Genomic DNA, 25246 nt, shown 5'->3' on the forward strand with positions numbered 1-25246 from the left:
GTATATGCGACTTATCAGTAACACGGACATTCCCACTATGCTTTCATTCTATATCCTCGACCTGTCTCTGCTGACAAGCCACTTCCTTTACGACTGACCATATGGTTTTAATTTTATCCTCAGACTTAGTTACTCTATCTGTATACCACATACTTTTTGCCTCCCTAATAACATTTTAAGCACCTTACAATACTGTTTGTAATGGGCTGCTGCATTTAGATTTTGACTGTTTCTAACGTTTTGATATTATTGCCACCTTGTCCTACAAGTGGCCTCATACCAATTCTGCCCACTGTTGAAGAGTTACGAAGATGGAGGCATTACTTTTCAGTCAACCTTTGTACATTACAATTCCATGGTATTCTGCCGATGTAACGTGTATAGGTCTTTCTTGTAGTTAGTTTTGTGTGTTTTCTTTCACTTTTAGGTTACTCCAGATGTTTACTCCACAATTTTGTTTGGTTGCTGTTGCATCTACTGACTAATCGCCGGTTGCGTAGAAAAACAATTAGGGGTTTTTCGATCTACTGATAAGCAGTACATTACATTTAAGTACTTTGCAACTCGCCACTGGGGCGAGGCTTTGACATGCACAGTGCTTCTCATCTGAATCTACTGAAGCTGTTTAATATTCAGACCGATCTCAAGCGAGTCAGATGTATGTAATAAATTGTGGGCAAAGGTAGAGGCAAAGGGATGGGGAGGGGTGGCTTGACAAGTGAGTCGAGGGCGTGGCTTTAGCTGGTGTTGATGGTGCTCAGTCGGATTAAGGGATTCATCTATAAATACTAAATTGACAGGGCGGTAACTGAGAGCATCATTTATTAAAAAATGTTCCACAGGAGGAGCAAAACTTAACAACGTAATAATTACATCTCACGCACTGAAGACGAGTAAAAATGAAATCTGTATAATTAGACAGCTGCTGGAAACCACGTGGCAAGGTCCACGGGGAAAAGAATATCATAGTCTGGTTACGAACGCACGACGTCATTCAAGTAAAATAAGTACACAGTTTCACTTCGGACGCCATGATTGCAACGTTCCAGTGGTACTGGCAAAACACATGCGGGAGCCCAAGTAAATGAATCGTGGTTAGGCCGTCGGCTACCCGAGCTTGTTTTAAACGACATTTTCCGCGGTCTAACTGAGAACACACCTGGTTCTGTCTCGTCACTAACATCTCACCTCGGTTTGTTGCCAGGACTTACCAACTGCTAGAGGCGAGAAGAAGACATGCGACCACAGCAACTGCAGTCGGCATCTGCGCTACAGAAACTGCCACAGCTCGTAAAGATGATGAACTTCGCACCTCAGATCCCGACAAAGAGTCTGCACAGCTTTGCACAACTGGCCAAATGTTTTTCGCTGCCTCGCGTCCGGAAGAAGAGTATTTTACTGCTTCGTGTCCCGATCAACTTTGTTCACCTTCGTGTGCCGACCAAGGGTAAAGTAAAAAGACAGTCTTCTGAGCACAATGCAGAAAGACCACCAAAATTTACTGACTGGCCAATCAGACCGAACGTTAGATACCCCGCCAATGAGAGTTCACGTAGCAAACGTTCCTCATCGGAGCAGTTTGTAATTACTTGGACCAATAACGTAGTCTCTTAGTTTAAATTAGTTTAAGCAGAAAGCAGCAGGGCCATAATATCAAACATACGCAGCTTGTGTTAAAACAGTTTTATTTACCTCACACAATTTAATTCAATAAAACAGCTAGGAGCTTAACAACCGCACCACAATCACAATAAAACGTTTCTCAAACCTCTATCAACATTTACTTAACCAATGCATGAAGCATTAATTAAAGTTGCTCCTGTCACAAACATTTAATGAGACCAAAACTTGCCAAACTCAAATCCGGCAAGACTAGGCTGTACAATGACTTCCCTTTGCAATAACATTTCATTCCAATGGTACAACGTCAATGAATATTTCAAAACCGAGGGAATAAAAAAGTTACTTCGGAAATCTTAACGCTCCCTACTGAAAGCAGCGGGTGCCCAAGCTTCTGACAAAATAATAATCAAGTTGGTTTCAGTAGAGATAAACACTAATTAAAATAACAAACAATTGATAAATGAGACCTTTGGCCTCTAAAGATTGTTTGATAACACACACACATAAAACATAGCTTTATAAAAATTTAAACCTTTACAACTCACACACAAGGTACAAATAACGCCGTGAATTATGAAAAAAGGACAATTAACCAAGCCTTAATGAATCCAATCGGGCACTAACGACAGAGTGACACTCTACATTAGAAGATTGAAGTCATACCTCAGGCCCAAGGTACTTTCGCCAGAGTGGCGGAGGACCGGGGTACCACGCTTAACGACCTGACGGAGCCAGAGACAAAGAGTGAAGCAATACTCAAAGACGTGACCGAGGTGGAGGGCCTCCACAGGGAGCCAGTCAAACGAATCACAGTTCCGCTTGCAACGGCCAAGTCGTCCACCTCCGATGCCACGCCCTACCGTACCAGACGTAATGCACTGGCCTCCCTGTAACTGAAACACAAATAAACTACAGCAGCACATTTGCATTTACACATCCATTCTACACGAGACACTAAACCATAGCATTTAAAACAGGAAAGCTCGCCTAAAAAATGGTTTTTAACTCAGCAACTGAAGTATTCATTTAAACACCATAACACCACGCGATAGTAAGGTGTGGGTGTGAAATCCTATGGGACTTAACTGCTAAGGTCATCAGTCCCTAAGCTGACACACTACTTAACCTAAATTATCCTAAGGACAAACATACACACTCATGCCCGAGGGAGGACTCGAACCTCTGCCGGGACCAGCCACACAGCCCATGACTTCAGCGGCCTAGACCGCTCGGCTAATCCAGCGCGGCGCGATAGTAAGAGCTGAGTTTATTTTAAGGACAAGGCCGAGCAGAACTATATTTTCCTGAAATCTAATGCGATTTTACGAGACATAATCGTATTTCGATACTGGTCACTAAAGTGGATACCTGTATTTACAAGGCAAGGTTAGCACCACCATAAACATACAATCAGTAGATAATGCTCAGCCCACCAGTCTTGCTTACATATATCTGCTGATCCTTTATCAAGTAGTGAGAAACCAAGGTGGAATACCTAAGGCCTGTTATCATGGCATGTGTGACTTAACTTGCCGCGGCACACTGCAGAGAACATTGATTAACCATTAACAGATATAACTAAGCACACAGTTGCACCTGCTGTGATCACACGCTCACCATATGAGCAGATGGACAGTTAATCCAGGCGACTCTCTGGCTAGCTTTTCTTCTCTACGTTCACTGCATGGTGAGTACAGAACCAAACACCACGAGTCGTGCCAGAACTCAACTTCGCAGCCGCCTCTGGCCGCAGCACCCCACTCGCGACATGCGCAATGAGCATGCGCACCAAGTAAGGGCCAACCTCCTGACCCCGTGGTACCTCGCGACCGACAGACCACACAGCCACCGCTGCCTCGACGCTGCAGACTTAAATAACGGGACCCGCAATTAACAACTGACTCGCGGCCGGCCAAATCGGAATCGAGAGCAAAGATAACACTAGCAGGACAGATGTACCGGCGGCCACCCGCTTGACGTATCAAGAACCCCACATTGCAAACTAAAGGAGGTCGGACCAGTCCGAAAGACCGACAGTTGCAACCTCTCTGAAAGACATCAGCTCCCACGGTCTGCCTAATTTTTACATCATCCACTCTAGCATCAAACTCTCGGGTCAGCAACCGCCAAGTGTTGGCCCCAGGGACGCGGAGGTGACAGTGTTCGTCAGCGACCTCACGATCTTATCTACGGACTAACCTCCTGCATAATGTTTCCAGAAGAATCCGATTTGTTCATTAAGCCGGCGCCAGCCACGCCATTATCAAATTCCTATCGGGGCCTAATGTGCAGGCGATTGCCCTCCTGCGACCTCCACAAGATTGTATCTGCAACCAGTACAACTGGCGAAAATCCTAAGAAATGGTCACTGACGTTCCCGACAACAAGGCCACGCGGACATCACACACCAGGGGTATCGACTAATGGGCTGGGCCGCCAAACCATCCATTGTACTGGCCTCGTCCTTCATCTGAAGAGTCAAATATGTCGGCGACACAGCCCTCTCTGCCACTACGACCGCCTTGTCACCTGCTGCGGAATGCCGCCCCACGGCTCAAGGGAAAATAAGAACTAGTCAGAAACCAACGTGCAATTAATGGCAAAGTGCTTTGTCAGAGACGAATAGTAACATTCGCAATCATCACATAAGTTTCATTTGCTCGTTAATAACCGCACTGTACTAACAAAACCTCCGCAAGGATCTCTTTGTCTCTCGATTGGGTAACTAGTGCTATTAAGAGGAGACTTTACCCTACAACATCAATTTTTTCGAAAAAATGTTCATGGATTTTTCACATCTTTGGAGTGTTTCTCTTCAACTCCAAAAGGATGTGGCTGTATTACAATTGTGTCTAAAAATTATTTGAAATATCGAGTGCGCGAGGATTTATGGCACACTGACAGCTGCCAGAGTGGTGAAGGTGGTAACTACCGATCAGAGACCTGTATCTGACGCCATAACGACAAGGTGCACTGAAGGGAAGACACAAAATGTAAATGAAAGTTGCAGTGTATCATTTGATCTAAGTGAACCCAAAGAAAAAGAAAAAAAAAACAATTACTATTGGGTCTCGTAGAAGCTGATTCTCACTTCAGTATGCGATGTCTGAAGACTGAAGAAAGCAGGAGTCCCAGCACTACTTTAAAACCCTCCCATAAAAGAGAGGTCTGTAACGACTGACGATGGATCAAGCACTCCATGAGATGTTTCCTGGGGAAGAGTAAATGCAAGAGGTTGGCTACCTTGTACAGAATTTGCAAGAAGGAGGCGGGTTACGGGAACAGCAAGGGAAAACATATAGTGCTGGTGTATTATAATTGGTATGTGTCTTGCACTGGCATTCATTTTTCAGTAATTCTCATAAGTTTGCTTTTCAAAGTTCAATAGCAACTGTTTTATCCTAAATATTAATCAATCTCAATGAAATTATTGCAAGAAGTAGTCTTGGGGTATATGCATACTTCTATGCAATAATGTTATGAAAAATGTCATTAGGTTATCATCAGCGATAGAAAATTTAAGTTTGAAACTTGAAAGCTTAACTCAAAGTAAATTAGTAACATTTCTCAGAAAATAAATGGATAGAATCATTGAACGATGTTTTAAAGTGCATCTAAAAATCTGGAATATGAAAATTTAGGTCTGAGTACCAAAAGCTGGTTTTAAAAAATACCATGAAGAATCGTATTAGAAATTCAAAACTCAAAAGCCACTAATGTTCCGAATTTCAAAGCTTAGATACTGGTACGTCTTTACGTGACAGACATGATTTTGAAATTCGGTTGAAATAAGCAAATTAGAAGAAAAGTTAAATTTTTGCCTGGTGTCTCTTCTCACTTTGAATGAAACTGGCAGGCTGGCTCAGGCCTGGCGTGTTTTAACATTGTCACCTGCCAGTGTTCCACCATGTGCCAAATCTCTCTACATCTTCTTACACTTTTCTAGAGTTTTCTGGATCTAAAAGCTTCCGATATTCAACAGCATCAATCGAAAGCCTAAAGGAGTCCAACGTCATCCAAAAGATAGTTTATATTCATAGTGAACAATAATGCTCCTCTAACATACGATCGGAGATCACAGGAAGCCACAATTTCAGCTGACAGTATAGTCCTGGTACCAACGAAATGTTGAATTTTGATTACTAAAGTGTTTCGAATCCACAAAAAAGAAAGAAAAAACTGATCCGATACTCGTAATCCCGTATTTTCTTCGCAAAGATACGATGTAGAATAGTGTAGATTGACAAGTTCCAGTCAGCAAGAGACAAACCAGCGACACCGGAAACGGGTAAATCGCAAAGCTGGGAATTTGGACTAGTGTCTCGCATGGCCTTTGGCCAGGAGACAATACACCAAGAAATGGTGGAGAGTCAGACAAGCTGAAAGATGGCTTCTTATAGATTTTTGGGAGTCTATAATAATTTACAGTCAAATATTAACTCAAATCTGAATACATCGGCCATCCCAATAAAATTATGCGCATCCAGTGAGCAACAATATTTTAATATCCTTAAAACTGCAAAAGTTAATACTTCACAGCCGATAATCATTTTCACAATGAGCACCACTTTTGAACACTTCCTGCGATTTCAACATGCGATATCTCAGATAATAATATTTCATTAGGGCTATCAACGCTGAAATGTATGTTGATGAATCATGTCTTCTGTATCGTTTTGACTTATCGGTACTATATGTGAAGTAAAGACATATATAACTGTTCAAATGTGTGTGAAGTCTTATGGGACCCAACTGCTAAGGTCATCAGTCCCTAGGCTTACACACTACTTAACCCAAAATTGTCCTAAGGACAAACACACACACCCATGCCCGAGGGAGGACTCGAACCTCCACCGGGAGCAGCCGCACAGTCCATGACTGCAGCGCCTGACACCACTCGGCTAATCCCGCGCGGCTGGTTAGAGTTGAAAACGAATTCCATACTAAACGATGAGACAATTTTGCTATAAATTTTCGGACCGTTTCCATAGGTTTCTGTGCATCGCCAGGTTGATGCTTCGTTTGAAATTTCGTTACTCTCGTCTTCCAACCCTGTAGCACTGTCTGAAGTTGTGAAACTATCCTCTGATTTCCCTGATTTGCATGATATGGTATGTCACTATCATGGACATCCTGTAAATGATACCGAGCATTCTTGAAACGCACTGTAGCACTGCTGTGAGCTACTCGTTGACTAAGCAGTTCAAATACGCTCCACAGTCTCATGCTGTGCTATCCACTGCATACCTCCACTTCCACCCTTTGTTGCCATTAGCAGCCAATGTTGTCGTTGCATGGTAGACAATATGTGGGTCGTCGAACGCTGTAGACTTTCATTGGCCTTTTGCAACCTCGCACTCAAGGGGTTCCTTGCAAAACAGTATTACAATTGGAACAACATTTTATTTTAAAGACGAACCACCTAATACACAACTTTTGCAGTTGATTACCTGACCATATTTGGCCATCTGTTTCAGAAATACTCGCTTGGGTTGCACTTCATTTCATAGCAGAATATCGAGATACTGTGGCGACGACGACGTGTTATGCAGATAACTACGATTCTCCGTGAAAATTAATTCCGATAAATCAACTACTTATCTGTTTCAGATAACGGATCCACTTCCACACCATCGATGTTGTCTTCGGGAGCTTGATGCCTGATTACAGGCCCCAGGATGTGCACAATCTGCAACAGCTGGCAGGGACGTACCCATCTTACACAATAGTTTGGAAACACGAAAAATAAAACTCAGTACCGTGCCTGAAACGGTTTAGCAAATCTCTTGGCACTGAAAACTGTTCCGGTCGTCTCGGAATGGATACCTACAGGTCTACAAGGTTTTGAAGGTAATCTTGTAACATTCTTCCTGCAAAATAGTGGCATGTTAAGGTGATGATGATAGAGATGGATAGCGACCACAAACACTTTTCTTCAAGGTAGATCACGAAGACTCAACAGTATTGCGGCCTGGTGGAACAGGGGCCCTATTGTCTTCGCACACATCACAACTGGGGAACAAACATTGTACCATGGGATGGACCTGATCAGGCGAAAAGGTTACATAATCCTTGGCAGTAGTGTGACTTTGCAATGTAACCACGGGGCCTATGGAATAGCGCGATATGGTTTCCCAAATAATCACCGGACCCCTTGGGACGGAAAGTCGGCCAGAAGCTGCAAAAACACTGTGAAACGACTCTCATCCGACCAAATGACTTTCTACCATTGCTCTACAGTCCGTGTTTTATGGTGTTGGCGCCTCGTTTTCTTGTTACGGACATTTGCAGCTGTGATGAATGATGTTGGAATTACAGCTTTTCTTGATTTTTCCATCTGCTCCCCTCGTGTTGTTTCGGTGCTGACAGGGTTTGCGAGTGCGTCTTTCAGTTCTGCATCGTCTTTTGCAGCTGTCGTCTTCTTATCTGTCGCCACAGTCCTCTTCAGATTTGTGCCACGATCACTCAACACACCCTTTGCGACTTATCGGTCATTTTTTTCCCACTTTCCCTGTATACGGTGTAAATCATCGATACGGTGCCTCTTGAAACACCAAACACTTCGGCTCCCTTGGTTAGTGAAGCATCCACCATACGATCAACAATTTGCCCACGAACAAATTGACTTACGTCAGACATAACACGAGGGGCGTTCAGTAAGTAATGCAACATATTTTTTTTCTGAAAGCAGGTTGGTTTTATTTAGGATTCCAATACACCATATTATTCCACACTGTTTCGGCTACGAAACCCTATATTGAGCTTATTTGTTATGGATAGTTTAGATCTCGTGACTCGCAATTGAATGCGAATATATAAAGCTGCAATCAGTCACTTTTTGAATGGTTATTTATTCTTCCATGACCCGGTTTTGGAAACTTTTCAGGTTCTTCTTCAGGTGGTTTTCTGGACGCTGCATATCTCTTTCTAGTAAAATTGTGGGTGCTGGATCTGAGACATGAAGATGTAACATGCTTTAATGTTTCACCAAGAGTACTGTTTATATGTCGATGTAGCTGCAAAATTTTTAATTTTGTTCTTACTACGACAGAATGGGCGGCTTTTTTCTCTTAGTGTCCATCTGTCTGCTTCCATTCTGATGACCAGTTGGTACATCACTTCACACACTTTGTATGGATTTGCACTATGATAACGAAACTTCGCCAGCATCCTGCATGTGCTATACACATTTTGCTTGTTACAAAGATTTTCAATCGAAGATATGACATAGGCCGCCTTCTCTCAGAGATGTTGTTTGTTTTTGTTTCCATGTATTGAAGTCGATATATGGCAAATACTTTAATCAGAACTGGCGTTAAGATGAAAGATCAAAATAAAATAAATAAATAAGTGAGTAAATTACTACAAGAAGTGATCTGATCTCTTATGTTAGTCTATCAACGTATAAAAAAGTCAATGTATTAGCAGATACTTTAATTAAGATTGGTATTAACAAGAATGAAATAATACAGAGTTACACACTGAAGCGCTCAAGAAATTGGTATGGTATGGAGGTATGGAAACAGGCAGAATACGGTGCTACTGTAGGCAACGTCTATATAAGACAACAAGTGTCTGGCGCTGTTGTTAGATCGGTTACTCCTGCTAGAATCGCAGGTTATCGAGATCTGAGTGAGTTAGAATGTGGTGTTGTAGTCGGCGCACGATCGATGGGACACAGCATCTACAAGGTAGTGATGAACTGGGGATTTTCCCGCACGACCATTTCATGAGAATACCGTGTACATTAGGAATCCGGTAAAACGACAGATCTCAGGCGATATCGCTGCGGCCGAAAAAGATCATGCAAGAACGGGACCAACGACCACTGAAGACAATTGTTCGACGTGCCGGAAGTGGAACCTTTCCGCAAATTGCTGCAGATTTCAATGCTTGGCCGTCAACAAGTGTCAGCGTGCGAACCATTCAACGAAACATCATCGAACTGGGCTTTCAAAACCGAAGGCACACAGGTGTACCTTTCATGACTGCACGACACAAAGTTTTATGCCTTGCCAGGACCCGTCAACACCGACATTGGACTGTTTCCTGGTCGGGCGTGTCTCGTTTCAAGTTGTAACGGCCGGATGGACGTGTCCGGGTATGAAGAGAACGCCATGAATTCATGGAGCCTGCATGTCAGCAGGGGACTGTTCAAGCTGGTGGAGGCCCTATAATGGTATGGGGCATGCGCAGTTGGAGTGATATGGACCCCTGAGACGTCTAGATAGGATTCTGACAGGTGACACATACATGAGCATTCTGTTGATCAGTCCATTCATGTGCATTGTGCATTCCGACCGACTTGGGCAATTCCAGCAGGACAATGCGACACCCCACACGTCCAGAATTGCTATAGAGTAGCTCCAGGAACACTCTTGTGAGTCTGAACACTTCCGCATGAACATTATTGAACATATCTGGGACGTCTTGCAACGTGCTGTTCGGAAGAGATGTCCACCCCTCGTACTATTAAGGATTTATAAACAGTCCTGCGGGTCTCTTGGTGTCAATTACCTCCAGCACTACTTCAAACATTAGTCGAATGCACGCCACGTCTGCGTGCTCGCGAGGGCCAGACACGATATCAGGCAGGTGTACCTGTTTCTTTGGCTCTTCAGTGTAGTAGTTTTCAGCATAATCTCTGTTCAATGCGACGGCCTTACGCCACCTTACTGAGAGGGATTGTATGCCTGCTGTACGACTCTCGATGTCGTCGTCAGCCAACGTCTTGACGTATCAATAACTATTTCGTCATCCACTTGTAATGTGGCTATAATTTCGCACCTTACAAGCACTCATCCACGTACTGTGCCGTGAACTTCAACCACAGTAAAGTATCATTTGATATGTTGTACATCGTATATATGAATATTTAAGGGGCTCCGGAAAGGCTCAAAATCATGAAAAGTTCAATTTTTAGTTTTTTGCGTTTTCTGAATCTGCAGACTATTACCTTTTAATAGACATATAATTTATTCAATTCCGAAGACTACAACTATTTTTAAATTTGTTTTGAAATGTGTTCTACATGGGCGTGACCCACTGTGGCGCTCTTAAACTGCTGTCAAATGGTGTTATTATTAACGTCCGTGTTCATCAGGTACATTTTAGTGATGTGAGATAAAGTATGTGTTGTGGCTAACCTGTGATGGTTCAATATATATCGCTGGTGTGATTGTCGATTGTTTCATGTTTATTTACTCTGTCGTTATCTCGAAAATATTCGTAATTAATTCTGTTTCTTGAGTCTCTGTTTTGTTGAAGTACAATAATGAGTAAAAGTTATTAAAAATCCTCTGACGGCTTTTAAGAAAAGGAGAAATGTTGGAAAGCCAAAGGTATGTGTTATTACTGTAAACAATAAAGACGATAACCAAGTGAGTGAACCTAACCTCTCAAGTACACCTGCCCATAGCAGTCAAAGTGGGAAAGAAAATACTTCACAGAAGAAGCTTGGTTCAGTGAGTAAAAACTATGAATGTTTTATGGGCGAATCGGATGTGAATGAAATATTTGATATGTCGGTTCTCAAAGGAATTTTTTCAAACTGTGTAAGATGTATTCATTGTAGTGAAGTTGGTCTGTAACTCTCCATAATAAAGCACGTAGGACTTGCTAGTGAAATACAACTGAAATGTGATAAGTGTTCATACATGACCACCTTTTGGAACAGTGTTGCAGTAACTGCAACTGAAGAAAATGGTAGCAAAATCTACGAACACAACAACGAGCGATGCTTGCTTTAGACAAGGAACGCCTTCGGGCTGCAGACAGGGCTGTAAAGAGTCTAGAAATACAAGCAAGAGTAAACAGGAGGAGGAACAAGAGGAAGCTGGAGGAGGAGTTTGCAGAGGATGAAGATAATCCATCCTATGGACCTGGAATGCACTAAAAAGTTAATCCAATCTTTGTCGCTCGATTCCCAAAACTTTTATTTTCTCATACTATTTACATGTTTTCTAAGGATCTTCCAAACATAATTGTTTCAAACTTTCAGTAAATGTTACACAGTACCTTCTGCATAATTTAACACAGCCTTTTTCCAAAAAACTGTATATTTTTGAATATATAAATAAAAAATTTCAAAAAAATGTTGTGAATTTTCATTACAATTGAAAAAAATCATCTTTAATAACTGAACTGAAATTTTGTAAAATCCCTGTGTTAAGTTGTAGCCCATATTCCAATAAATAATCTGTAAAAAGTTTAACTTCCTACCTCAAATACTTTGTGAGGAGAGATGTAATTTATGTAATTTATAAGCGTTATTTTAACATTGCAAGTATAGGGCGTTCCGGAGCCCCTTAAAGGAGACTGACATTATCATGTACCCCTTGTAAATAATTGTTAACGCTTAATGCACGAATGGTGACGGATTGTCTTTATTATCAGAACGGCGTAATGCATGATTGCCTATACTAGTAGAGGTTGGAACGCCAGTGGAGATGAAACGGCAGGCAGATCTCAAGCTCTGGGTGGAAGGCCCGCACAGGTGTTGGTTCTGCTTAAAAATAGGAAGTAGCTAGACAGATGTCGTGGCACCTGAGCTCTGGAGCACAATAGGGTGACGGCCGGCCGCTATGTTAGCGGGACCAGAAGGATCGGGAACTCTGTAGATCTTGAACTCAGGTGAGAGGAACGAAGAAGCGGCACATCTGAAACCACGCAGGCTGGGTTATTTCTGGGGATTTTTACTCAGAAGCGTACCATTGTACGAGAATAGGTTTTTCCTCGCAAACTTTCCGCGCTGGACGACAAAAGACTAAAAACTGGTTGGTTGGCGTTCGGAAGACTCTTTAGAGAGGGAGAATAATCAGTGATTTCGGAAATATGATTCTTTTGGGAATTGCGATGGTGTGGAGCCAAGTCTTGCTGGGAGGCCAGCAGTGGAGAGACAATGTCTTCCGTTGTGAGCGCCCTTGTGTGATGGTCGCTCTGTAACAGCTCTGGTTGTACAGATGGACTTACTGTCTCTGCTCTCAGGAGACTTTTAGAACATGTAGGCACTGTACTGTTGCGAACCTTTCCGATTCAGGACTTCACCTCCGGGTTGGAAGTCGTCGTTGAGTGTGCAGCGTTCAGTAATTGAGAGCACTTCTTCTGCCTATACTTACGTTGAGAAGTTATCTGAACTCCGTCCTTCTGGCTGGGAGTTCTCGTTTGTCGTCTGTAGAACACAGAGAGGAGAAGACAGTATTAGAGTATATTAGTCAGAGGACCGCTTTCTGTTGTCATAGTGTTTGAAAGCGTTTATTTGTGTCTGGAGTTTTTCCATCGCTGCAGACGACTACGAAAACCGTTACTTCGACTCACCGGACGCAGTACATACGGTGATATCGCAAATTGCTTCATCTTATTAGGGCTATAAAGATAACAGCTGTGATCACGTTAGTTTATTTTCACTGAGGTTTCACACCACCGTAGATCATCTTTGAAAGTTGTGTCTTCTAGTGATTGGTACGTAGATGATGTCAGTCATTTCGCGTTAGTGATATCAGACTGCGTAGTCATAATAAGGGGCAGAGTTGGGCAGTTGATTAATAATTTTAGTTAGGAAATATAGACAATTGTACTTAAAGGGTGATTTTGATCTATAATAAATATATTGAACAACAACGTTTATCATTTAGTAGTATTAGTTGCCTACATCATTCATTTATGTTTAGATTGTAATTTATATGTAAAAAACAGCATTAACAGAGCCTAAGATCTGCTTCAGAGGGTGGTGAGACAGGGCCAGATCATCATTTTGGCGTTTATTATTTTCCGTTGCGCACATTCATTTTTACACCCGCCTGGAGTAGCATCTTGTTCACGTGCTGCTTCCCACAGAGTCATCGTTCATTGGGCCAAACAGACGGAATCTGGAAGGTGCAAGATACAGGGTGCAGGATGGACGTGGAAGAAGAGTCCAATCAAGTTTTGGAGCTCCTCTGAGGGGCGCAGGCTTGTGTGAGGCGTTGGTTGCCATGTAGAAGAAGAAATTCGTTGGCATTTTTGTGGCGACGAACACGCTGAAGTCGTTTCTCCAGTTTCCTGAGGGTAGCACTATATACTTCAGAGTTAGTCATTGCACCTTGAGGGAGGACGTCAAACCCTTAAGGGGAGCCGGAGGTGCCTATGCTGCCCATGTTAAAATCACTAAGTTTGAGGAACATTTATGAATAAACTACCAAATAGAAAAATTTGAATTTTTTTTACATATAGAGTGGTTTAGTATTGTAGTTATGACAGAGGGATTTTGGAGTATCTTTTCTAGTTTCCTTCCAATTATTTTTTTTATTAATGACCCAAATTTTTTTACAAATAATTGCTTTATAATTAAACTGAAATGAAACTACTGAACATATTGCCAAATGACTGTGTTATAATGTAAGTTTGACCACTAGGAGTGCTGTATAAAAATTTCATCTCCCTAGCTTGAGTGGATTTTGAGAAAATGTTCCTTATATTCGAAAAATTCTAATTTAGGGGAAATGGCTATCAAAGTTTCTCAATACATTCCTGCACTATATGATGGATTATCAGGGTCTTCTTCTTCATCCTCCAAAAGCTTCCTCTTCTGTCTTCTTTTCTGGCCTGATGCTCCATCATACTTCATATGCCTTTCTCTTCTTTCTGCTCCTCTTATCCTTTCTCTATCAATATTTCTTAGTGCTCGTACAGTGTTCACCCCAGCTGTAAATCCTAACGCCTTCAGAACTTCACACTTTTCCCTTGGTTGTAGGTTGCTATTGCATCATAAATGCCAAAGTGCAGCGTTTTTATGCTTACAAACACCCTTTTAGGAATCACTTTCCAAATCAAATTGTTTACGCTCTCATTAGGATTTTGCGTCTTTCCGTGTAGACATTTGTGTAACAATTCTGGCTGTGCTAAGTCATGAAAAATTGGTTTTATTGCATTTATCACAGCCGCTGGCAAACCATGTTTGTGATCATAGTCCTTTTTTGCATTATATTTGCACCAGGAATCTTTTGGGCACAGGCTGTGTTGAGGGTATTCATTGGAAGAGGCAGTATGAAGGAACAATGCCCACACTGCTTTTCACATGTCACTACATTACTAGTATTTTGCCTTATAGCATACCCATAGTATCTCTATAGACGTTCAATCACCTCATCAGTAAGCCAGCCTCTCCCTCCTATTGCCTTTCCATCACTGAGCTTACTTGAACCCAAAGTTTGTTTGAGCCTTTGAAGCCGTGCACCCATACGCTTTTGCACATGCCCAATGCATTCCAACTTTTCAACTACAAATTCATTTCCATATGGTTTCAGTTCCTCTACAGTCTTGAAACCTTTGGAGTCACCATCCCCAAGGTAGTATTTGTACCTAACTTTGTATCTGGGAACTGAATGATCAAAAATTTGTTTCACTCCATCCACTTCCATTGCTCCACTTGATCCACTAAAATTTGCCTCACACGTTCCACTGTGCTCTCCTGTGATTTTATTTTTGCACCTACAATGTTTTGATAACATTGCAACATCTATCACTTTTGCACTATCACCACAAGTAGCAGTTACAACCCCATTCAGGGATTTATGACCCCTCTTTTTCCAGGAACCATCTAATGCCACTACCAAATCCCTAGAACCACCATTCATTTCTACAGATTCCTCCACTGCTCCCTTCATGGTTTTGAAAGCCTCATCTTAAACAGAGGATCCTACCAGTTCACAGTAGTACCCAAATTTGCTTGGAGGCGATGGCAAGTTCATAATACCAAAAAACAGTTTACCAGCAGCAGACCCTTTTCCAATGGATCGAAGACCATACACAAGTCGAACATTCACATCAAACACTCTAGATCGTCCATTTTCACCAAAGAGACTGGCATGTGAATAGTAGAAAGTCACTTGATACTTGCAACATGCACAGATTATCTTCATCTCACAAGCTAAACCAAAGTGCTTTGTTATCTCTAGTCCCACTCCTACACTTGAACACATTTTGCGCTGAACACTTCCTTTCAGGACAGAAGATAATAATCCAATATTCAGTACTTCGTTAATATCATCACTGTCACTAACACACTCAAGAAATCTGTCACTTCCACCAGTCAGCTTCTTGCTAGAGGATGTGACAGGGCTATGGCCGGCCATGTGTTGCTTAGCAGAAGAACGCACTGTTTCAGTAATTGTAGCATCGCAACTTGGTATTAGTGTTAATTTTCTTTTCCCTACGTTCTTCCTCTTCTTATATACACGGTTACTAAAACGTGGCATCGTAACCAGAACAACGCTTTATGCAAGAAGTATAATACTACCAACAACAGGCGCAACACTGAACTAATTCTAAACGGTAAACAGCAAAGAGACGATGTTCCGCGCTCTTAGCGCTTCATTTGTCACAGAAAACAATGTGGCCAACCCTTGCACACTCGCTGTATGCGTAACATAAGGCGGTGTATGCGTAACAGGCTGAGAAAATCCCAAGCAGTTCGCCAGGAAGTCACGAGAGGGTGTTAGATGAATTCAGCGGCCGCCCATTTCCTCTGCAGGCGTGGGGGAAAATGGTAATAACTCCACTTCTATGGCGAGTAGACCAATAATTCAAAGTTTACATTAAAGAGGAATGTTCCAATTAATTTTCGGTAGCAAAAAAATCGTATTGTTTTGGATTTGACCACCTCCGGCTCCCCTTAAGAGTTCGAGAAGATTTAACTGGCTGAGGGTGCATTTCGAATTTTCTTCGGAGGAGGAGAAGTGGTGTGGAGCCACTTCATGGATTGCCATTTTGTTTCCGGTCCGAAGTCATGAGTTCGTGTCATTGACTGTGACTATGTTCGACAAAAAACTGGCACGATCAAACTCATAACTCGCAACCAATTTCACACAGATGGTCTTTCGCCGCTCTTCTTACAGGTGGCAGGAACTCGGCAGGCACCCAGCTTTTAGTTCCCCAACTGTTGGCCGAGTGGGGGTCAGCACTACCAACAGCGACGCACAGTTGAGGAGAGGGGTGTTTGATTATGATCCGTCGATCACAATTTCCAACAGTGCAGGGCTCACGACTGCGTGCGGCCGGCCGGTACGCAGGAGATCGGACGTGTTTGCGCTACTTTGTTCTGATGATGACAGGCGCATCGTCCAACGACTCATGGTGCATTTGTTCGGTCACAGATTTCCAAAGTAGTTTCGCGTGCGCATATGTGTATCTACAATGTTCTGGTTTTCCTCCAAACGGAACTTAATTACAGCTCTCTGCTCGTCAACCGACGTTCGTTGCAGACGCCATGCCGAAGACCACGTAAAGCATCGCCACCTGTCTCAACTTCATGAAGCCATAGGGCTGAAGCGAGAACATTCCGTGATGTCCCACAACAAATTCTGCATTCATTTAACCTAAGTTGGCCGGGAAAAAATTTGTTGCATTATTTATTAAACAGCCCTTTTACAAACACAATTACACAGAACGCTGTTCTGACCGTGACAACCTCGAGTATTTGCTAGCACCTGCTTGTATGCTCAGTTATGCATTTCACCAGTTGTTTCCTTATTTTTCTCCAACATCTTTATTTACGCAGCGTCTTTGTCTACACGCGTCTTACTCCATGGTACACGTGAAATAGTTTCAGTTCACTGAGTGACACGACACAGTTCAGTGTTTATTCAGATAAAAGCATTGTCTTCTTAATGGTCGAACCTGATAACGTGCACACCCATCCTTTTGCCACCGCCCGACCAATATGCGCCCCTTGAACACATGAAAACCTAGTTCATAGAGGAATGAAGACACAGCACACAGGTTACTCAAAAGTAATCACTGTCTTTCTGCAGTTCGCATTGATATTGTATACATATTAATTGAAATGTTTCATTCGTGTTCCTTTGCTCTAAAGCTTGTGACATTACGAGCGGCTAACCTGCTAACAGTTGGATGAGAGCTGAGTATATGGTTGAATGGATTGTAGCTGGCAAATTGCAAAGATGTGGCTGGACTAGGTAAGTGAGGCTTGAAGCTGGACAGAGTGGCCGTACGATAGTGGTAGGCAGTTCCAGAGCATGATTGGGGGGGGGAGGGGGCAGGTAGACAGGTAGCGGCGAGTCATGCACTAGGAAATCCTGCTAGCATCTGAATTCAGGTGGCGTGCCCGCTTAGCGAAATACTCTGGCCAAGTGACTCAGTATATGAATTAAAAATTTGATATGTTGTCTGAAAATACCAAAACTGCTCACAGACATGTTACCTAAAATCGAAAGATAGCTTTTGATTTGCGATAGTGAGGCAAGCCAACATTTACAACACACTTGTAACATTATTAATAACGAAATTATTAATTTTGGTCTTTTCCTTTTTTTTTTAAATCTGTAACTAGCGATGCAGACATGCAGTGTATACATACGTACATCGCTTTAAAGCTCTTGTTACAGAGCAAGGAGTAGAAGACACTATTATCCTTAAATAAATAAATATTTACAACCAAATTTAGAATAGAAACAAATGCGTAACCAAAGACTTCTCCACATGAATGAAATTGATTAACGCGAGCATAAGAGTCCAGGCCAACGAACCCATTAATTTCCATGTCTATTTAACAATATTTCTATATTTAAATGTAATTAAAATAGTAATTTTACTAGCGTAGGGTTGCAGTGCTAAAGTGTGTAAGGGCTTTGTTTTGACTACGATAACTGCAGTTCCATATGTAGAAAAGAATGTCAAGAAAGGTAATTGCAACTGCTAAATTTATAGTGAATGTTGTAAGATGAAACTAGCCAAGTGTATTTAATGTATATTATGAACTTTATAAATGATGTATGTGCTGTTTCCACGAATAGTGGTCAGGTTGAAAAGCACTGCGTATACGAACGTAGTGATAATGTGGTGAAGTTTTTAAATAAGCAAGTACGACAGAACTCGAACTTAGAATATTATCAGTTACTATGAATGCTGTCGTCTTAGGATTTCAAACCAGGTTTCAGTGGATTATTATTTTGCAACTGCGCAAAATCTGTTGATGTTCAAATACGGTGCGGGAGCTGTGAGGTACAGCAAATTTGCTGCACGGTGCAATTTGATTAGTGGAGTAAACTGCAATAGCTTTAGTCGCGATAACAAGACTCTATGCTGTTCAACGTTGTGATTTTGGCTGTGGGTTTCCGTGATTTGGTTGCACAACTTCACGCATTTACTCCGTACTGCCGGTATACACTACGAATTTACAGTTTCTTTGATATCTTGAATCACTGTTGTGTTTAATTATCAATCGATGTGAGGTCACCATTTGCGTTTATTTGTGTTCTTATATGATTCAACTTCTGGTACCACTTTAAACCATACATTATGTCCAACATTATTATCACAAGGTAGTGTTTCATACTGCTCAGCGTTAAGTTTTTATTAATCATTTATTGTTTATTTATCTACTTTCGTGCTTGCTGCTGTCTAAAAACTACTGAATATTCCGCTTTCAAGTCTAGATTTTCATTAAACTAAAACTAGACATCGAGAGACAGTTTTATACAGTACCTGAAGTCCATGCTAAAGGGTTTCTGGTCTATAATATAGATGATTATATGTAATGGTAGAGAATACATCAGTTTATTCTCACCATGGTGCTTCCTGTAATCGACATGCACTGTTTGTATTGTATCTATATCCTTGTTCTTTTCCTTAGGTCAGCTTCTGGAAAATATTTGACATAAAATTCGACCATATATGATGCTGCAGTTGTACTTTCCTACGTATTGTGCCTGAAGGGAATCAGCCTACTCTCGCCATATAGAATTCATATGCTTTCCACAGTTTTCGAAATTTGGACATTTTATGTAAAAATCATCGGCGTAACAGGAAGGAACTAGAAACTTCAAAATTTGTATTCAGATTCGTTTTTCATTGTAATTTAATGGTAACAGTATGCTGGATCTCACAAGGTAATATTTTGGTTGAAATTCATGATTTTCTGTTTTTGTGTCCTAAATGTACGGAAGCAAAATAGATTAAGTAAATGATTAGATAAAGCAAGGATGTTTAGATTTAGGTAGAATGGAGATACGCTATAATAATGAAGATGTGACTAGTTTTAAAAAGGTAGCTATAAAACTATTACTGTAGCGCCTCTGCAAAGAGCAAGTCCAGAGCTTATCTATTGCGTTCAGTACAACTAAAATAATTCTCACGCCAAAAGTATTTAACCTAGCCACATTAGAATTTTATTATAGATACTTACCTATGTGTTGATTGTACAATTAAATCTACAGCTTCATTGGCCTTCAGCGAATGTAGAAATTAATTATTTGTTAACTTGAAGTGCTGTTTTGCTAGCCCAGCGGATAGCCAGGAAGACAAATGTTGTCGGCTGCGCCTTCGGCGGTCCGCACCACGGCTATATAAATAAGAGCGTGCGAGCTAGAGTCAGGCCCCAGTTCTCTTCTAGATTCGTATCAGCGCGCACTCCGTGTCGGAAGCCGCGTCGCGTTTGTGCAGTTTCAAGGAACAGCCTTGGATGCTGTATTATGTAACTCGGTATGCACGTAACAATGAGTTCACATTGGGGTAAAGAGTTAATAATGGAACGACTCCAGTGATTTATTCTCAGTTTGCGTATGTCGTATTTTGACGTGTCGCCGCGGGACAGACTTTCTACCATTACTGGCGTGGCGTTTGACGAGTATTAACATCAAAGTTTGGCGAGCATTCACTTTGGACATTTACATCGATAACGATTATTGAACAGTTTCGTCATCTAGGGATAATAGAATCTGCGAAATAGACTCTGAACAGCTCTGATATTACAATAGCTGATATGGGTAATTATTTGTCTGGAATTTTACGCTTTATCGTTTTCGGAATATAGTGAAAATTGTTACAGTAAACCGCATTTCCTATGAATCCCAGCTATCATCATAAATCCTCAGAGTAATGAACTTCAATAATCAGTAACTCTAATTCTCCATCAGAGTGGGCACAGTGAACTCTAATTACAGGCACCACGTTTTTGCTAATCACTTTCTGGTTGCCAACATTGTAGTTACACAGCCTGTGTTCAGAATGGCAATACAAGAGAAATATGTATAATTTGCTTTTGCACTCGCCACCACACATGCCTTTAGCGTTAATATATAGTTAAAGAAAATTCTTTGACCCTCATTTCTTCTCATTACACCTAGCCTCGTTTTCCATACTAGAACCTAAATTTACAGCTATATGTCACGAGCTCAATATTGAATGTTGTGTGTAATAACTCATATGATTCCACTTGCAAAACTAACAATTTAATGGTTTGTACATGAAACAAAAAGTTTAATATTTTTTGTTTCACTTTTGGTAACTACATTCTTATTACATTCACCTAGAGATTGACCAATAAATTAGGTTGTATCTCGACTTCATGCTGCACTTTCAATAACATGTAATATAAATTACTTACATGTGGTCGTTACTAATACAGTAGGGAATTATCTTTATTTTGCCTCTTTAAAAATCATTTTAATTGTTAGTGAGCTATCTACACTCTAATTCTCGTTGTCTCTTAAGTGGGTTTTGCGACTAATTTACCAATGTACTTAAATTGAACACCTCATATATGACTTAATTAAAAATATATTAAAAGTACGATTATAGAAAACTATATTTTATATTTTACAACGAATTAAAAGTTTAAAGCATTTAAGAACACTATTTTTTTAATTTTTATAAAAAGAAGTTCTTTTGTAATCTGATTTGGATGGTTTCTTACATAGTAAAATTCTGTAAGTGCATTGCAAGCAATTTTATGGATCTGTATTTGTACTTACATTATGCACGATTCGGTGTATTCCTGTTCGTTACTACTACAGTGCCACCTTGTGGCCGAACGTAACGTCTGGTATATTTACTCCCGAATATGAGTCTTCATTCATCTGCTAAGTGAACATGGATGTGTGTTTGTATACTCGGTGCATTACATCTGCATCTACATCTACATGAATATTATGCAAATGACTTTTAAGTTCATCAAACCACCTTCACAATAATTCTCTATTAATCCAATCTCTTACAACGCTCGGAAAAAAACGGACACCTATATCATTCGGTGGCGGCTTCGATCTCCCTTACTTTAGTATGGTGAGCGTTTCTCCCCATGTATGTCAGCGTCAACAAAACATTTTCGCATTCGGAGGAGAAAGCTGGTGGTTGAAATTTCGTGCGAAGGTTCCGCAGCAATGAAAAACGCCTTTCTTTTAATGATGTCCACCACAAATCCCGTATGATTTCAGTGACACTCTCTCCACTATTTCGGGATATACAAATCCCGCTGCCCTTCTTTGAACTTTCTCGATGTACTCCGTCAATCCTATTTGGTAAGGATTCCACATCGCCCAGCAGTATTCTAAAAGAGGGCAGTCAAGCGTAGTGTAGGTAGTGTCTTTTGTAGATTTGCTACATTTTCTAAGTGTGCTGCAAATAAAAAGCAGTCGGGTTAGCCTTCCTCACAACATTTTCTGCATGTTCCCTCCAATTTAAGTTGTTCATAAATGTAGTTCCTAGATATTTAGTTGAATTTACGGCCCTTAAATTAGACTGGTCTATCGTGTAACAAAAGTTTAACGGATTTCTCTTAGTACTCATGCGGATGACCTCACGCTTTCCTTGATATTTTATATAATGGTGGTTTTACTTACGACAAGCCGATATAATGCTCCTTCATTGTTCTGGAAATGTCTTTTTACGATGTGACGCGGTATATTGCGTGCATGGCCGAGATTCTTTGAAGTGTACTGCATAAGCTGCGTTATATCTCCATATTTTGTAAAGGCAATGTTGTGTTGGTATGTCACACTTGATGTGAATTGCAGTTTGAAGTTTTTTACTTCTGCTTTGATTTTCACGTCAGTGGTCTTCGTGATTGGTCTACACACGGACTAGGGCTCAAAAACAACAGTGCGCGAGCCATCCCCTTTGATTACACGATCTACTCAGAAATTTCGCTTCATGAACTTGCCCTCTGCTGGTTTCGTAGAAACTGATTGATCTCAGATGGAGATTGATTATCTTTTGCATTTGATTAGTAGCGTTGCTGTGGAATTTGTCTCTTTTAGGGGTAAACCTTTGAAGCGACAGACAGCAGTAGAGTCACGATAATCTTCGTCTTCTTACCGTCGACCTTACGTTTCGACTGTTCAGCTTTTTGTTGAAACAGGCTGTTATACAGTAAAGATGCTTAGAGGTGCACTGAATCATTTATGTTGTGGTATTGGAATGTAACGACATTTTTTACTAAATATAATCAGTGAAACAAAATAATAAAAGCAGAAAAATGTGTGTATAGGCTCCTTATGGTTATACCTCCAGAGCACAGAGACACATAGAACACCCAACGAATGCACGACCTAGGAGACAAGAAATTCGCATGCTGGTACCGTGATCAGTTCGACATACTCTATTACGTGTTTGTCCGATGCGCTCCCCAATGAAGTTCATACAGCATGACTCGCCATACTATTCCATTCGCTGAGGCAAGGGAAGGGCTCGCTCCATCTCCAACACACAGAGAATGAGATAGTACGCTGGTAAGACACTTCTCTTCCGTTCAGGAGGACGTTGGTTTGGATCCGCGCCGAGTTTTACTTTGAAAATACACATCTGATTACTATGGACTTACGGTAAAATCATATAACGTCAAGCACGAAGATAAGCAGTATAAATTCTCGGCGTAACGAGCCAGCTGAAATCAGTGCCTTCTCTGCGCGATAGCAATGGAGATACTATCGAAGACACTCTGCCAAAGCAGAGTTACTAAACACAGCTTTTCTAAATGCTTTCACAAAAGAAGACGAAGTAAATATTTTAGAATTCGAATCGAGAACAGCAGCCAACATGAGTAACGTAGAAGTAAATATCCTCGGAGTAGTGAAGCTACTTAAATCACCTAATAAAAGCAGGTCTCCTGGTCCAGACTGTATACCAATAAGGTTCCTTTCGAAGTATGCTGACGCATTAGCTACATACTTGAAAATCATATACAACCGTTCGCTCGACGAAAGATCCGAACGCAAAGACTGGAAAGTTGGACAGCCACACCAATATTCAAGAAAGGTAGTACGAGTAATCCACTGAATTATAGGCCCATATCGTTAACGACGATATGCAGCAGGATTTTGAAACATAAATTGTGTTCGAACATTATGAATTACCTTCAAGAAAACGGTCTATTGCGTAAGTAGGCTGTTTAGGTTTTTTTATTGGTAACGCCATGTAGCGCTCTGTATGAAAATCACTGACTCTGCTGTGTGCAGTCTGAGGCTGGCCGGCATTGTTGCAATATTCGCTATTGTAGTGTTGGGCAGTTGGCTGATAACAGCGCGTAGCGTTGCGCAGTTGGAGGTGAGCCGCCAGCAGTGGTGGATGTGGCGAGTGAGATGACGGAGTTTTGAGAGCGGATGATCTGGACAGAGACAGTAAATTTGTAAGACTGGATATCATGAACTGATATATATATATATATATATATATATATATATATATATATATATATAATGACTTTTGAACACTATTAAAGTAAATACATTTTTTGTTCTCTATCAAAATCTTTCATTTGCTAACTATGCCTATCAGTAGTTAGTGCCGTCAGTAGTTTGAATCTTTTATTTAGCTGGCAGTAGTGGCGCTCGCTGTATTGCAGTAGCTTGTGTAACGAAGATTTTTGTGAGGTAAGTGATTTGTGAAAGGTATAGGTTAATGTTTGTCAGGGCCATTCTCTTGTAGGAATCATTGAAAGTCAGATTCCGTTGTGCTAAAAATATTTTGTGTCAGTTTAAGCACAGTCATGTATAATTTTTCTAAGGGGACGTTTCAATTGACACACAGTCAACATGGGTTTAGAAAACATCGTTCCTCTGAAACACAACTAGCTGTTTATTCACATGACGTGTTGAGTGCTATTGACAAGGAATTTCAGATGGAATCCGTATTTCTGGATTTTCAGAAGGCTTTTGACACTGTACCACACAAGAGGCTTGTAGTGAAATTGCGTGATTTCCTGTCAGAGAGGTGACAGTTCGTAGTAAAATGCAAGACGATTTAAAAAAAGATATCGAAATGGTGCGAAAAGTGGCAGTTGACCGTAAATAACGAAAACTGTGAGGTCATCCACATGAGTGCTAAAAAGAACTCGTTAAACTTCGGTTACACGATAAATCAGTCTAATCTAAAAGCCGTAAATTCAACTAAATACACAGGTATTACAATTACGAAGAACTTAAATTGGAAGGAACACATAGAAAATGTTGTGGGGATGGCTAACCAAAGACTGCGTTTTATTGGCAGGACACTTAGAAAATGCAACACACCCACTAAGCAGACTGCCTACACTACGATTGTCCGTCCTTTTTCAGAATACTTCTGCGCGTTGTGGGATCCTTACCACATAGATCTGACGGAGTAAATCGAAAAAGTTCTAAGAAAGGCAGCACGTTTTGTATTATCGTGAAATATTGGAAAGAGCGTCACAGAAATGATACAGAATTTGGGCTGGACATCATTAAAACAAAGGCGTTTTTCGTTGCGACGGAATCTTCTCACAACCACCAATTTTCTGCTCCGAATGCGAAAATATTTTGTTGACACTGACCTACATAGAGAGGAAGGATCACGACGATAAAATAAGGGAAATATATGTGTTCATTCTTTC

Source organism: Schistocerca piceifrons, chromosome 1, assembly GCF_021461385.2.
Source record: "Schistocerca piceifrons isolate TAMUIC-IGC-003096 chromosome 1, iqSchPice1.1, whole genome shotgun sequence".
Lineage (NCBI taxonomy): Eukaryota > Metazoa > Arthropoda > Insecta > Orthoptera > Acrididae > Schistocerca > Schistocerca piceifrons.